The 14400-nt window shown below is 41.2% G+C and overlaps 1 long non-coding RNA gene across 1 annotated transcript; it reads right to left on the bottom strand.

The window, feature by feature from the left end:
- Positions 1 to 6515: 6515 nt before the first annotated feature.
- Positions 6516 to 14114, bottom strand: LOC122129993. Its single transcript, XR_006151829.1, has 4 exons — positions 14062 to 14114; positions 13473 to 13559; positions 6787 to 6892; positions 6516 to 6573 (listed from the first exon to the last, which is right to left on the bottom strand). It is a non-coding gene; the product is annotated as an uncharacterized LOC122129993 (long non-coding RNA).
- Positions 14115 to 14400: the final 286 nt, after the last annotated feature.

Consider the following 14400-nt stretch of genomic DNA (forward strand, 5'->3'; position numbering starts at 1 on the left):
AATGCCTCCTCCACCATCAATGAAGTTATTCTCTGCATTTCCTGTCAGCTGGTCATTGTGGGTTGATCCAAGGATATTGATGACCGTTTGGAGAGGAGGTCTAGACGCGTCAACTGTTTGACCTTGAGTTTTAGACATCATATTTATACTCTGAGCAATTAGCTTGACAGAGGATACCACAACACTTGAAATGTCAAAAGAGACGCCATCTTCTGACATCATGTTAATGTGACGGTAGTCCTCTCCAACAAACCAATTCATGATTCTAACATTATGGCTCTTCAAGAAACTTAAAACCACATCATTCCCAGATTTGCTCACAGATAACTGATGGAAGTAAACGTTGAACACCAGCAGGTCCATTGTTTTCACAGGGTCATAGTTGTTAATGATGGTACTGCCTCCATGAGTGGGAATAATGTAGGTGTCGCTACCCCCCTGACCTTCCACATAACTTCTCTGAGGCCCCAAAAAGAAGGTGTCATCACCATTCTTACCATAAAGTTTGTAATAATAGCTGAACATTAGCTCCATAATATAGTTATCTTCATTAGTCTGAACAGCGAAGAAGTTATTGTCCAGATTGTTTCCTTTATAAGTTCCATATCTGGTGTTGGGGATAGCCTTATAACCAGAGACTACGTCTATGGAGCCAGCTGGTATGAAGAGTAATACTTTTCGATGTATGGTGCTGTACTGTAATTGGTGTGATTCCCCAATCCCAAGGATTATATCTTTTGTACGACTTGTGTCAATTGTCCAACATTTTAGACCAATGGTTCTTTCAGAGGACACAAACTTGTCCATGCAAAATTCTGAAGACCCGTGGTCAGAGAGACAGAATGTGATACCTCCCCCACTCATTGACATTTCTCCACCTGTGAAATCAATAGCTTTTCTTTTATCCTGTACCTCTCTAAAGGAGTAGTATTTCCGGTAGTCAGATATTTCTCGCACAAGCCTTCGTCCTTCCTCGATCTCACGATGGGGTATGGTATAAAAAAAGCTAACAAGATCTAAGACGAAATGCAGGACCCCCTTTCCAAAGCCACGAAAAAAGGCTCCGATTTTGTCCAGCACTCCAGCATTTGGTGGAAGGCTGTGCAACTCAGACTCTATGCTTAAATAGACACCATCAAAGAGCATCCGTATGGCACTGATGGCCAGGTTAAGAGGAGCTATTATTGGTGCTAGGACTGGCACAGCAAGTTCAATCACATCCAGTACTATCATGACAGAATCAAATCCAGCACCAATGTATCCAAGGGTATCTCCTCTTTTGAAGTCTTCATAAAGGCTATATATTCCAAATCCGATTCCAACCAATGGCATTGCTCGTAATGCGACTTTTGAGACTGGGTTTCTCAATATTGTGTTGATGACTCTGAAAACCTTTATGTTTTTAGTGACTGCCAGTTGTTTACCAAGCACTGCCATGCTCAGTCCAGTGACTCCATGAGCTGTCTGCAGAGTTCCCACGACTCCATGCTCTATGTCCCCTCTCTCAAAGGACTGCACAGCCCCCTGGGCCCCCAACATGAGTCCCATCACCCCTAGGGCCATCCCTGTGCGTTCCAAGTGCCCAGAGCCCTTCTGGACCTTTCCGGCCTCTGGAATCTCCATCTCTGAAATGCTCTGCAGACTTTTTCTGATCGTATCCATGTGAAGTTGCCCCTCTTCTGGTAATTGTACTTTGGAACTGTACTTCTCGTGGGGGTTTTTCTTTGATATTACCTCGAAGAAGCAATCCCCATCCTTCACCTTGATACTGTCGGGTTTCACAACAAAGTCTTCCAGTGACACTCCCAACTGCTTTTGCAGATGATCTTGAATCGTTTCAGACAGAACGATGGAGGAACGAGAGTAATGGGAGGAGAGCTTCATCGACTGCTCTACGTTTGCATATGCATGCAGATCCTTCGCTGTTACAGCTCCATCAGTTGATCCTCCTAAGGCTCCCGAGAAACCCTGGTTAGACTGCTGTTTGCTTATCGCTTTTGAGAATTGTTTGTTTCCATCTTGAAAATGATTTATTACATCTGTTTGCAGTTTTTCATTCCCATAGACATGCTGAAGTAGATCGCCTGCTATAAATGCAGCAAAGTCCTTGTTTGCCATATCAACAGTAAAATCATTGATTGCCATATTTGACCTTTTCTTTAAGTCAATGAGCCATTTATTGTAGACCTCGCCTTCTCTGCCAATTAGATTCTTGAGGTTTTCAAATGCCAGTCTAAACTTTCTGTTTTGTTTTCCTTTCAGATCTGCCCGCACATCACTTGACCCATAAAAGCCTCTTTTGCTGGGGTCTAACCAAGTACCACCTCGTGTCATTGGATGCTCCGTCAAAAGAAATTTCAATCCTTCTACAGTCAGCTGACCATTCTCATACATGGACAGGGCCATTGCTATCACTGGAAAGGTCCGGAAATTTCTGGCCGACTCTGATATTACTGAGGCAATAAAATATGTGCTGTACCAGGCCTCAGTTGAGGAGGGTCTCTTTACATATTGACCGTGAAGAGTCTCCCTGGCATATCTACCATACCCACTTTCTCCCTTCTCTTTAATACTTGCATACATACTTTTATATTCATGTTTCCCCAACTGTTCTGTAATGCTGTTTTTGATGTCTGTTGTTCTGCTAAGATCACCTATCTCATTGTTGTTTAACTTCTTCCCAACAGGATATACATAAATTGCCTTGGGGTCTATTTTGAAAATCCAATCATGCAACATAATATATGAGGTTTGTTTTTCTCCAAAGTTTGCATAATGAGTGATCAAATTCAAAACATCATCGGCAGACCTGACTTCATAACAATGTTTAAGAATCTCCTTCATCTTTTCCCTGTCTGCTTTGGTCTTTATCGTTCCTTCAGGATCTTCAGCGTTTCTCCAGGTCTCAACCCAATCTGGTGGTAGATTTTCACGTGGCGCCATTAAGACATATTCAAAATTATTTGAAATTTCAGGGCGATTTAGCTTATTTATCAAATCTGGTCCTCCTCGATCTGCAAAAAAGGCCCATGCCAAACTCTCAAGGACATCAGTGTGGGGCTGGCGCACATTTTGATCGACACATCTCATTGGTTCAGATGGCTGGGTTTTTTGAGACTCACTACCACCCAAAAAGTTTTTCTCGTCTGAAAAAGTCTCCGTTCCTTTGCTGTTGGACTGGATTTTGACAGCTGTCTTGCCATCTTCACTCAGCCAAGCAATCACTTTCTTGCTGCTGTCTTTGTGCCTTCTAATCAGTCCACTGGGTGTGATCTCCACTGTTACCTTCTCCCCAGAATTACTCACTTCCAAAATGGAGCTCCTCAAATGAAGCTCTGTGTCGACAGACCTTGCATGGAGCTCCTTCAGCAAAGTACTGATGAAGGATTCATCCGAGCCAACTTCACAGGCCACAACACTGGTGGTTTTAATCTCCCTCCCACCCTTGGCATTCGCGAGGCGATCTCAGCCACTTCCTCTGACCGGTACCCAGCCAGTCTCATTTCTCCATCGCTGTCTTTCTTTCCGTGACCAACCAGAACCAGTCGGCTCTCAGGCGACAAACGTAAGGATCTCCTTTGATTAATTTGGGACGACCGTTCTGATCCAACATGTACACGGAGCTCACTGTGGGTGTTTCTCGTACAGGAAGGTGGCAGCTTCTCGTACCACAGGGTTGTCTTCCATTATTAGGATGCTCTGTGCATCATACTGGGTTGTGCGATCCATTCCTTGCTGTGAGATTTTGGGAGTGTACTTGACAGTTAAGTCAGCTCGATCAAGTATCTGGTAGTCATGTTTGTCAGTTTCCAAGACGGCACTAAGTTCATGCGTTTTAAATACTCTCATGAAGTTCCTCTGAAAAGAGATGCTCGTGTTGCCATCGATAGAGAAAAGAGATGCAGTCTTAAGCTCTGTCTGAAGCAGTATTGTGGCCAGTATTGAACCACCATGATCAGAAACACTACTGCCGTCCTCTGAGGTCCGACCAAATATCCTCACTACTGTGTCCCTGCGAACCTTCATGAGGCATGAGTCATTGAATAGGCAGGCTTGGCCAAACTTCATGGAGTTCAAAGGGTCCTTTAAGTATTCCTCTTCTGCTCTCTGTAGCGTTTCTGCCTCCTCGTCCATCATAAGGAGAACTTTGTTTTGATAGTTGGATGATAATTCAGATGCAGACAGCAGAACATCCTGAAGCTTCTGTCCCTCGACATGTGCCAGAAAACCTTTAAAGTCCTGTGACAAAAATTTGAAAAATATGTTTGTAAAGTTATTTGAGGACATATATCACAATTGTATTTAGCCCTTATGTTATAATTGTAAAAGACTAAAGAAAGACCACATTGTTATTTTATTGGACCAACACTATAAATCAGATTATGGTCCACAGCACAATCTAAATAAATGTTCCATCTGTGTTTTGAAACACCAGCAATTTCTTAAGATTCCTTGCTATGTGTACAAATCTAACTGGAATTGCACAACTTGGCCTGTATTCACAAATAGTGATGGGAATCGAGAACCGGTTCTTGTTGAGAACCGAGATGAAAAGATGACCACAGGGCCACGTGCAATGCTTGCAAAATGTCTTTTTCGTCAAAGGGGGGAAATAATACCAATATGCAGAAACATTTGTCGACACAGCATGCAATAACTTTGCAGGAATGTCACGTTTTCGATGCGCTACGGGGTGACGATAACGTGAATGAAACTCAACCAAGCATCTGTTAATATCGAAGGTAAACTAAACTTCCACAAATTAGACCAGCGAGGGATCCCCATTTGATTAAATTATTTTCCAGGCTCCAAGCAGTTTAGATGTTTTATTTCAAAAATTGAATGAAACCCATTACCAAATCAGTCGTACATTCTGTTACCTATGGTTGGAATTATAGTCAAAACTATAATTTTTTCTTTCTAGGGACTCCCTGGCACCCATCAAGGAAAATGATCCCTATGCTATGGGTCTCTGGACCCCACTTTTAGAGTTTGTTGACCTATTTTTGGTTTGTTTTGGTTATTTAAAATAAGTAAATTTATAACATCATCTATTCAGAGAATGTTAATAAACCCGTTTGTACTCTTTTTTTCCTTTGCCCAACGAGAATCAATAAGAGAATCGACTAGGATCGGAATCGCTAAAATCTTATCAATTCCCATCCCTATTCACAAAGCATTTTATCTTACCACTACCACTATTATTACAAATTTTCTTGTAGGTTTTCAAGGTTACCAAACTTCCAAGGTGTATTTTGCCATAAGATTGACGAAGACTGATCAAACTTTTTGACGTGAGATTAATTGATTGGGATGTTAGCCTGAGACGAGGACTGAGGGCATCAGGGAAACCTACAAATCTCTGTGAGACAGGGATGACGCAGATAAGGTTACAAGCCTACGTCCAGCTCGACAGCTGCCTTGCCTCCTTCTGTCTCTTTTAGCTCTCGCCAACAAGACAGTCTGAGATTAACTCTTTTTCAGTCTCCTGCTTGTTCTCTTCCCCACTTCTTCTGATGTCTTCCTTGGTTTTCTTCGTCACCTCTGCCATGATGTCCATACAGGGAATGCTGCGCTAGCTACCTCTTATAGCTAGCAAATGGGTCTAGTTGTTGTGTGAGGTGGTGCCATAAAGCATTATGTGTTTATCGTGAGAAGTCTCGCGCCCTGTAGCCCAAAGTGCAATATCAGTCAGTGTACCACCGAAATTATTTTGAAGCTGTTAGAGGTCCTGTGGGTGTTGGACTGTCTTGTGGTGAATTGTTGTGAATATGCCTTTAAGGTAAAATTGTTACATAATGTTGCTTTAAGATGCTTTGTGAATACAGACCAAGACGTCCGCAGTTTTACATTTTTGAGAGTGGACTCTTCTCTGTTGCTTGGGCAGTGTGAGTTCAGTAACAAAGGCATAAAGGATTCCTGTAACATTTTTGTTAACATTTGCTGTACTGTTTTGGAACAGACATGATGTACAGTTTTTTCCATGCCAAAGAAGTCTGGACATAAAATAGGTTTCCTTATTGGAATCTTAAAAATACCTATGGAATTGGAAGCATTTATTAGAAAAACATGAATTGTAACACAGCATAAGCAAAACAGAGAACAGAAACAAATACAAATCTGGGGTAAAACTACACAATTACACTGTTTTATTCTATTTCCTATTTCTCTATTTTGTTTTATTTTCCTTATAGAAATAATTGGGCAAAATCCATGTTCCTTCAACTAAAAGAGGATATTACAGGAAATAATAAAAAAATGTTAGCTGGGTGGTTAGTCATGACAACCACCCTCTTTCGTAAGTGAAGCCACTGTGGGTACTTGTTGTTTATGTTCCTACCTGTTCCTTTTGGAGAAGGCACTGTGGCAAATCCTGGCAACCTTTCAATCTTCAAATATGTCCTTCTCTGTCGTTTTATACTGCAAAACACTATAGAACACAAGCATAGCATGTTAAGTATTTTAAATCTGTAATCACATTTCTAAGGGAGTATCAGTTTTACCTTTCAGGAGCAAGATAACCGACGGGCTCCAATACGTCCCAGGAACATTGCTGACCTGAGCAAAGGGATGCTGTGGCAAAAAGAGAGAACAATTGTCACTATGGCATTTTCCCTGAGTCGTATTCTTTTACCACTATTTACTGTTATGTAACATTGCTTATTATAGCAATGCTTTCATTTATCAGAAGGAATGTCACTGAAGAGGCATCAAATGAAAATAATATGTGTGTATGATATCAATATACAGTATGTACGTGTATAGAAACGTTTGGTAAAGGTTTACTTTGTGTCAGGTGTGGCCTCGTGGGTAATCTGGTCATGAAGTCCCTTCAGCCTGTGAAGAGAGAGCAGGCTTGCTGGCAGCTCCTCCCAGTCCTCCTCTGTCAACTCTGTGGAGACCATGGAGGTAATGTATAGAAATTGAGAGTGACAGGCTACTACTCCCATTTATTTCCATGGCCAATGCTAACCCTAGATATTTCAACTCAGGAAGTACGAAATTGACTGCCGACATTTTGGCTGAACACCCACATTCAAACTACCGGACTGGCTGACCTAGTCGCTAGATCCCTCCAAAGTATCTCCCTCGCCACAAGGCCCTATCTCTTCTTTTTCAGCTCCACAGCATCTTCATCTCAATATACAGTATGTCATGTCATAACTTACAGTGTAATACAATAGTATTAATAGTTCTGTGTTTTGGCGATGCATACTGGCCATTTTTGCGATAGCAGTACTAGATAGCTCCTGGTTAATGAGGTCAGTTCCTTTGTTCAGCCATGTTATGTTTAGTGAAAGCATTGTTTGTGTCTGTCTTTTATATCTCTGGCATCTGTTCGTCTTAGGCCTTGGAGAAGCTTTGCTTGTAAATTATGTTCTTTATCAAGAACTACTGCAGAAGGATGGCATCCACCCCTCCTGGGAGGGTGCTAGACTCCTCTCTCAAAACTTAATACACCACCTAGCCCAAACCTACTACTGACAACCCAAAATTAGCACTGGAAGGCAGACCACACTAACTTTGGCTGCACCAGTACACTCTTTGCCCATATTAAACCATATACAAACGGTATCTATACCCAGAACGTACAAACCCAACGCAAATCACACTAAAAGAAGTATCAATCAGGAAAATCTAATAAAGATACAAACCTTATCAGCACACAATGAAACTTGTACAATCCTAAAACTGGGCCTTATTAACATTCGGTCCTTAACATCAAAAGGTGCACTTATAAATGAGCTGATAACGGACAACAACATTCAAATACTTTTCCTAACTGAAACCTGGCTAAAACCAGATGAATTCCTAGCCTTAAATGAGTCCACCCCTCCAAGTCATGTTAACTGTCACATCCCCCGCAGCACAGGGCGTGGAGGTGGAGTAGCTACAATTTCCCTCGCTAACCTATGTATTTCCCCAAGACCTAAATTTAAATTTGCATCATTTGAAGTCCTCGTACTTCATCTTATGCATCCAAACTCAAAAGCCACTCAGCCGGTCACTCTCGTGACACTATATAGACCACCAGGCCCCTACACTGAATTTTTATCTGAATTTTCCGACTTCCTATCCGCCCTGGTTGTAAACTCTGATAAAATCCTCATAGTGGGAGATTTTAATATCCACATGGATAATGAAAATAATAGCCTTACAATTGCATTCCAATCACTAATAGACTCTATCGGGTTCTCACAACATGTAAACACACCAACTCACCACCATAATCACACCATTGACCTTGTATTAACACATGGCCTAGAAATTGACCGCCCTCTAGTTCTACCTCAAAATACTGCCCTTTCAGATCACCACCTAAGTACATTCAACATGAAATTAGATCTCCGTCCAACAACGGAATTAACCTACTTCTACAGCCGCTGTCTATCCGACAGGACTACAGCAGAATTCATATCAAAACTACCAGTCGCTCTTGCCACAGCTCCTACCACTGGCAAAGTAAATGACGTACGCACACCCCCACCCCATATCGACCTACTAACGGATGGCGTCATACATGCGCTCCACTCAACCCTTGACGCTGTTGCGCCACTAAAAAAGAGAATAAGAAAACTGAAAAGACTGGCCCCATGGTACACTGATCAGACTCGTGCACTTAAACAAACCACACGAAAACTAGAAAAAAAAATGGTACTCCACCAAACTTGAGGTATTCCACCTGGCATGGAAGGATAGTCTTCTAAGCTATAAACGAGTACTTTCTGAGGCAAAATCGGCTTACTATTCTTCATTGATTGACAATAATAAAAACAACCCAAAGTTCCTATTTAACACCATTTCTAGGCTAACAAAAAAACACAATACAATCGAACATTCTGTTCCCATAAGCTTTAGTGGTAATGATTTCATGACCTTTTTCAATAACAAAATTCTAAACAATAAGAGAACAAATTCATAGTCTCCTCCTTACACCTCTTCCAAAATGCCCTATGGCTATGGCAACACCCCCTAAACCTGGTGCTCTCCTTGAATCCTTCGCACCCATTGACCTCCCTGAACTAAACTCCCTGATCCTCTCATCTAAATCATCGACGTGCCTACTAGACCCTATCCCCACAAAACTTCTTAAACATGCACTATCGTTATTAAGTGAGACATTACTTAATGTAATGAATAATTCACTAATTTCCGGATACGTCCCCAAATCATTTAAAGTAGCAGTGATCAAACCATCTCTCAAAAACCTAACCTTGATCCTGATAATCTAGCTAACTATAGACCCATATCTAACCTCCCCTTCTTGTCAAAAATACTTGAAAAAATAGTAGCTAAGCAACTTACTTCCTTTCTACACCAAAACAAAATCGAAGAAACCCTCCAATCTGGCTTTAGAGCCCACCACAGCACTGAAACGGCCTTAGTCAAAGTCCTGAATGACCTACTAATCTCATCCGATCATGGGTGCACCTCAATACTAGTTCTCCTAGACCTTAGTGCCGCCTTCGACACTATAGATAACCATATCCTATTACAGAGACTACCTCTCTGATCGCCATCAATTCGTTCACGTCCATGAGAAGTCATCCAATCACACTAGAGTAAGTTACGGTGTTCCCCAAGGCTCTGTCCTCGGACCACTGCTCTTTTCCCTTTACATGCTACCCTTAGGTGCTGTCATAAGGAACCATGGCATTAACTTCCACTGCTATGCTGATGACACCCAACTCTACCTATCCATGAAACCTGATGAAATTGTACATTTACCCAAGATAGAAACTTGCCTGCAAGATGTAAAATCTTGGATGGCTAACAACTTCCTGCTCCTCAACTCTGATAAAACTGAGGTTATGCTTGTAGGCCCCGATCAATTGAGAATGACACTATCTAGCCATCTATCCACACTCGATGGCATCCCAACACCCAATACTAGCATCAAAAACCTTGGTGTAACTATCAACCAAGACCTCCTATTTGACTCACACATAAAACAGATCTCAAAGACATCATTTTTTCATTTACGCAATATTGCCAAAATTAGAAAAGTCCTATCCCTCCAAGATGCAGAAAAACTAATCCACGCATTTATTACTTCCCGACTAGATTACTGCAATGCTCTCCTGTCCGGATGCAGCATCAACTCAATAAAGAGCCTCAAACTTATACAGAACGCTGCTGCCCGTACACTCACCAGAACTAAAAAATATGAGCACATCTCACCTGTACTTGCCTCTCTGCATTGGCTCCCTGTCAAAAGTAGAATTGATTTCAAAGTACTCCTGCTAACATACAAAGCCCTAAATGACCTGGCTCCAAACTACCTTAAGGAACTAGTTGTCCCCTACTGCCCTCTAAGACCGCTCCGTTCCCAGAGTGCAGGCCTCCTTGTAATTCCAAGAATATCAAAAACCACAGTAGGAGGCAGAGCCTTTAGCTACCGAGCCCCCCTCCTCTGGAACAATCTCCCTGCCTCCATCCGAGATGCAGACACCCTACCTATATTCAAATCAAGACTAAAGACATTCCTCTTTAGTGCATCCTATAGCCATAAGTAATTGCGTCAACAAACCCATCACCTGCTGGGCCAGCCAGTCAGCAAGCATAACTAGACATAACTGAACACATAAGAAAAAAAAAAATGTATATCACTGGGCTACAGACAGCGTATGTTGTACCCTGCAACCCTAACAAAGCTTACGACTAAAATCTCCATATGTACCAAACCAAACTAATTGCTAAATGGCAGCATAACTAAACATAACTAATGCTAAACCAAACTAAATGCCAAACCAAACTAAATGCTAAATGCCAGAATAGCTAAACACATCTAAAACACATGCAATACCCCCCTAATCAACATAACTGGGCTACAGACAGCGTTTGTTGTACCGTGAAGGAGTGCGGAAGATCCCGGGTACAGCACACGGCGCGTATTGCGACTGTCACCAGTCAACTAAATACTAAATAAAATCCCCATACACCCAGCCAGGCAGCCTCTCTCTCTCTCTCTCTCCCTCTCCCTCTCCTTTCTTATCACATTGCTAATGCCTATAATAACCCACTCACTCTGTTCTTTTTCTTTCTCTCCTAATCTAGACTATCTTCGCCATGTCTACCTGCAGAAACCCTCGACCAATTGCACCCACCGCCACCGCACTGCCGTACACTTACTCTACCTCATACCCTATGCTAGCATTTATATACACTATATAATATTGCCACCATCGACATGTTTCTCTGTTCCTACTCCCCTTACCCCTGTAATAGTAACCCTATCAGCACAGTGTATATCCACTAAACTGGTCTTGTCTGTATCATGTATTTACCACTGGATGTCTGTATATATATTATGTACATCTACCAAATGCAGGCTATGTACAACACCTGTTGTTTCCCTTCCCCTTCTTCCACACAACCCTTCCCCCCTTCCTATCTCCACCCGGCCGACCTCAAGCAGATGGGTTCCCCCTTATGTGCCGTGGTTCTGCTTAAGGTTCCTTCCTGACTAACAGGGAGTTTTTTCTTGCCCGTGTTGCCATTGTGCTTGCACTAAGGGGGTTTCAGGCTCTGGGCTCTGTAAAGCGCCTAGAGACAATTGTATTGTTATGGCGCTATAAAAATAAAATTGAATTGAATTGAATTGAATTGAATCAAAATCTCATAACCTTGTGTACTTGTAATAGTTGTGTTTTTATACTATTTGTGAGGCTGTGTAAATCAAGCAGCTCAGCAATGCATTTGCCATGTTGTTATACTAGCTAGTTGCAGGCGCTATATGCTGTAGTTCGTTAACTCAAGGATGTTGTAGAAACATACTGTGAACTGGACAAAATCCATGTTCCTACAACTCAAAGAGAATGTTTCAGGAAATAATAAAAAATGGTTAGCTGGGTGGTTACTCATGTAGGTGTAGCCACATTAATCACAGCAAATTGTGCAATAAAGTAGTTCATTTTTTTTAATCGATTTACATCACTTTTTAAACTTCTACTTACATCAACACATGATGTCACAGTACTGATTAACTGATTAATTATGCAGTCCCAGCTGGATCTTGGGAGGGTTTGTTGTGATTGTTGCAGCCAAAAGTGACTGAATTTATTGCCATTTTGTTGCTTATCAATTATATAAGATGCATAGAACATATATGCATAGAAGATGCACAGAACACTCATGTACATAGTGTATACTATACATAGACTCAGTGGTTTTCAAACTTTTTTGTGCCCAAGGCACACCAAAGGGCAAGCCAAAATCTCAAGGCACACTTGTATTCATATCCGTGCAAAATAACCTCTATAACACGTGTTATCACTCTGTAAACATTCATTTTTAGTTACTAATGCCAAATAAAATTTGACAAACAACTATATTACTCATGAAATATTTACCAACAAAATAATTCAAGAATTCATTTTAAAGTTTGTAAAATTGCATCAAAGCAGCAACATACACATTTAAACCAGGTCAGGTCACAACATTTTAAATGAGGCAATGGAACTGAAAAGAGGGAGACAGAAAAGTGTGTGTGTGTTTGTGTGTGTGTGAGAGAGCGAGAGAGAGAGACTGTAGGTTAAGCGAAAAATTATTTGTATTGATAATAACGAGTATAGAACAGTGCAACATGACATGTCTGTGAGTTGTTTAAATGCCTGTGCTTTATGGAGAGGCTGGGCTGAGAGACCACAATGCAGGTAGTGTGGACCCTGGATGTTTCATGGTTTACAATCGTTTCCAATTTCATGGTTGTATTACCAACAACAAATGTAGGCTATTAGTTTCGGGCTTTGAGGTTGTCCTTTGTACCTCTGTACGTACCTGTACCTCTGAAGTAACGTTAACGCTAGCTAGTAGGCTACGCAAGCCGCTATCGTTGTCTGACAGGACTAGAGCTATCGTCACATTCTTTGCGCGTCTGTGTGCTGCGAGCTGTTCAAACACGCCAACAAGTTCATTCACTTGTATGGTATGTGCCACCAAGGCTGATATTTTGTTACAAATCTTACTGTCGTTAAGCCATCAATGCTGATATTTTATTGCAAAAAAGTCACCCGCCAAAGTGTTGGGTGGCTTCCGAAACTTTTTAAACGCCAAATGAAAAATCTACACGCATTTGGCGCTTGTTCATTTCGGACCTTGAGGGTAGCCTGCTTATATAATTTGCCTCGGTAGCCTATTGGGAAATGAGTGCGTATAAAGTAGCCTACTGATATAGTAAATACAAAAAATATTCATAACTACTATAGTTGTATATTGCAATAATAATGTATGACTGTCACAAAATCCCACTGCACACCTGGACAAAATACCACGGCACACCGTTTGGGAACCAATTAGCTGATTATTTCAGTTAATTTAGTATCAATGCCTTATGCCACGAATGTTATTATTATCCAGTACTAATAGTAACACTAATAATAATAATAATAATAACAATAATAAATGACCCACAGAGAGAAGTGGTCCAGTATTGTGTAATAGAAGGAAAGAGCAGTGTCAGGGTGTCTTACCAAACTCCACTGTCTGGAGCGCGAGACACACAAGCAGCAGTAGCCACAAAGCCCTCCAGCGCTCTGTCTGTCCAGCCATGGCTGCGTCTGTTTACCAAACAAGCACAGATTTACCACAGCAATATACTCCTACTTACTCCAAGGTCAGCAATTCACAGTACATCACTACACATTGATGTTGTAGCAGATATTGTACAAAATGATTTCCATTACAAGCTTAGTTGCGTACACTAAACATCAGTAAATGTGCTACTTGGGAATCAAACCTATGACCAGTAAATGTTGTTAGCATCTCACTCTGACCGGGTCACAGAAACACAAATAAGAATGCTACATTTCAAGACAATTATCTTTTAATTATGCCAACACACCACTACATTTATTATTAAGTAATGTCACATTGTAATGTCAAGTTTTTGTGGCGATTGCAAGAATATACAATAATACATAATACAATATATATATATATATATATATATATATATATATATATATAAACAACGACCACAACAAAACAACATCCACAACAGTAATCTCCATCATGAATGATGGTAGTAACTAATAAACACTACTTCTGCCAATTACCTACCGCAGAGCCCGAGATCCGTCAGAAGAGTGAAACAATATCTTCTCCGCTCTCAGCTTTACATGAGCAAGGAAGCACACTGCTATTTCATGCAACAGTTATTGCAATCCATGCAACTATTAGTTTTAGTTTTAGTTTTAGGGGAAATGCATATATTTTGTGAGGGAAATGAGTAATTTGGAAGAAAAGAGGAACATCTTAGAGTTTCACTGATGGAAGAGAGAAGTAGGACTGTCGAACATGATGGGGTGGGGCACCTCTTATCATGCAATCTTTTGACATTTTGATGACACCACAGCATTGCCATAGTCAGAGCCAGTCACTGACCTAATACTCCTCAGG

This window comes from Clupea harengus, unplaced genomic scaffold, assembly GCF_900700415.2.
Source record: "Clupea harengus unplaced genomic scaffold, Ch_v2.0.2, whole genome shotgun sequence".
Taxonomy (NCBI): Eukaryota; Metazoa; Chordata; class Actinopteri; order Clupeiformes; family Clupeidae; genus Clupea; species Clupea harengus.